Source organism: Enhydra lutris, unplaced genomic scaffold, assembly GCF_002288905.1.
Source record: "Enhydra lutris kenyoni isolate GAN:26980312 unplaced genomic scaffold, ASM228890v2 scaffoldscaffold40, whole genome shotgun sequence".
Classification (NCBI taxonomy): domain Eukaryota; kingdom Metazoa; phylum Chordata; class Mammalia; order Carnivora; family Mustelidae; genus Enhydra; species Enhydra lutris.
In genome coordinates, this window is record NW_019154124.1 from 14,937,925 (window position 1) to 14,940,101 (window position 2,177).

The 2,177-nt window shown below is 33.9% G+C and overlaps 1 pseudogene; it reads left to right on the forward strand.

Moving 5' to 3' along the window:
- Nucleotides 1-1,708, forward strand: part of LOC111155249 — a 3,381-nt pseudogene extending 1,673 nt beyond the window's left edge.
- The last annotated feature ends 469 nt before the right edge of the window (nt 1,709-2,177 follow it).

Consider the following 2,177-nt stretch of genomic DNA (forward strand, 5'->3'; position numbering starts at 1 on the left):
GTGTGTGTGTGTGTGTGTGTGTGTGTGTGTGTGTGTGTGTAGCAGTTTTAAGTTACTAGTTTTTAAAATCAGTACTTTTTCTTTTTTTAAGATTTTATTTATCTGACAAAGAGAGACACAGCAAGAGAGGGAATACAACCATGGGGAGTGGGAGGGGGAGAAGCAGGCTCCCCCCCTGAGCAGAGAGCCCCATGCAGGGCTCAATCCCAGGACCCTGAGATCATGACCTGAGCCAAAGGCAGAGGCTTAATCCACTGAGCCACCCAGGCACCCCTAAAATCAGTACTTTTTAATGGAAACAACCTGACCAAAAATCTGTGACAGATTTTTGAGACCCTTTAGAACAAAAGTGTTATGGGGAAAGGGGGAGAAAAACAAATAAATTAATATAACATAGAAATTTATATTGAAAGTACATTTTTAAGCTTATAGTTACTTGTTGGAAGGAAATAAGTTTATTTTTTTCTACTGCTTTAAGCATTTCTTTCATTTGGGTTTCAGAGTTTTAATTGTATGTGCCTGCCTATGCTTTGTCTTTATATATATACTACTATGCAGTCATACTCATTTTTGAATTTGTGGATTGGTAAGTTTCATACATTTTGGAAATTTTTCAGTTTGCATTTCTTAAGGTATCCATTCTCTCTATCTTGTCTATTCTGGAATCGTAATTACACACTTTTGAATCTTTCTACCATGTCCATATGTTTCTTTCAGACTTTACTATAATCTTCATCTGTTTTCTTTATATTTCTACCTGGCTGTCTTCTGATTATCAGTCTTTGAATTCCCTAATCCTCTCTTCCATTATATCTTAACTTCTATTTGTAGATACTATAATGTTTAGGAGTATTTGCTTTTTTTAAGCAAATAAATGCTAATTCCTTGGTGAAATTATCCATCATTTTTTAAATCTATTTTAATGAAAATAGTAGTCAAAGTACATTTTTCAAAACTCCATGTTCGGAACACTTGTGGCTTTATTGGTTTATCTCTGTTCATCTTGATGTTTGTCACTTGGTCTTATTTCTTCCTAGGATGGTTTTTATTGAATGCAGCATACATGAACAATAGCAAAGGCTTGAGATGTTGTTTGGTTTCTCCACACTTCATTTAACTTTCTTCCTATAAGCAAATGGAGTAGAGTCAGATCCTCTTACTCCAGCTCAGGTTTGTCTGCCTGTTTTTTTCCTTCTAGAGTTTACCTCTTTCATGGTCTCCCATGAAAGCCTGAATTTTAAACTTAATCTCTCATTCTTGTCAGCTGTGAAAACAATTTTTGTCTTCACTGTGTATATTCTGGAAACCCTGGTTAGTGCTACAGCCTCTTTAGTGTCTGCTTTAACAGTCTCAGCATCTCCTCCAATGCAAGGAGTATTTATTTCAAGGTGAGATTATGTGAGGGCTTTGCTGCTCATTTAATTTTATTTCCAAGATCGTGACATTCCTTAAATCCCAGCTGCCTTTGGTTTTTGTTTTTGTTTTTTTGTTTATTTAATAGATTTAAACATCTTTAAAAAAAAAAAAGTTTACTTGTTTTAGTTTCTACAAGAAGAGTTAGTCTAATACAGCTTCTATCATTCTACCTAAATGTGGAATTTCTCTAGAAATATATTTGAGATTAAAATTTGTAACTATTTCACATGAGAGCCAATTGTGTTGGCTGAGGTCTCAGAAAAGAAAAAAAAAATCCTCCTCTCATTTTTAGACCAATACATATTGAACTCTACCACCTTTCTTTCAAGTCAGGCTTTTAATTTTTCTGTCAGAGAATCTATTGATAACTTTGAATCGTCATGATGATTTCTTGTTGTACCATGGTGGTCCGTGGAAATCTATTTATATCTACAAATGAAGAGAGAGAGAGAGTTGGGAGAGTTTTTTTTATTGTGAAAGCCATTGAATCTTCCTGATAACAAAACAATAACAATAATTCTCTGTATTAAGCAAAAAGAGAAGTAAGCAATACTGGCTACATAAATTGTCTGTCATATTTTGACAGAATGTAACATGAAAATACAGAGCCCTATTTAAAAATGAAGAATTTCAAGCCACCTAAAGCAGAACATTGAGTAGATTTTAGAATAACAACTGTTCCTTCTTTATTTCTAAGGTTAATAAACAGGTTAGGGTAGAAGTAACTCTAAAAAGTCCCCTCATTGTAATGTTCCAAGTAT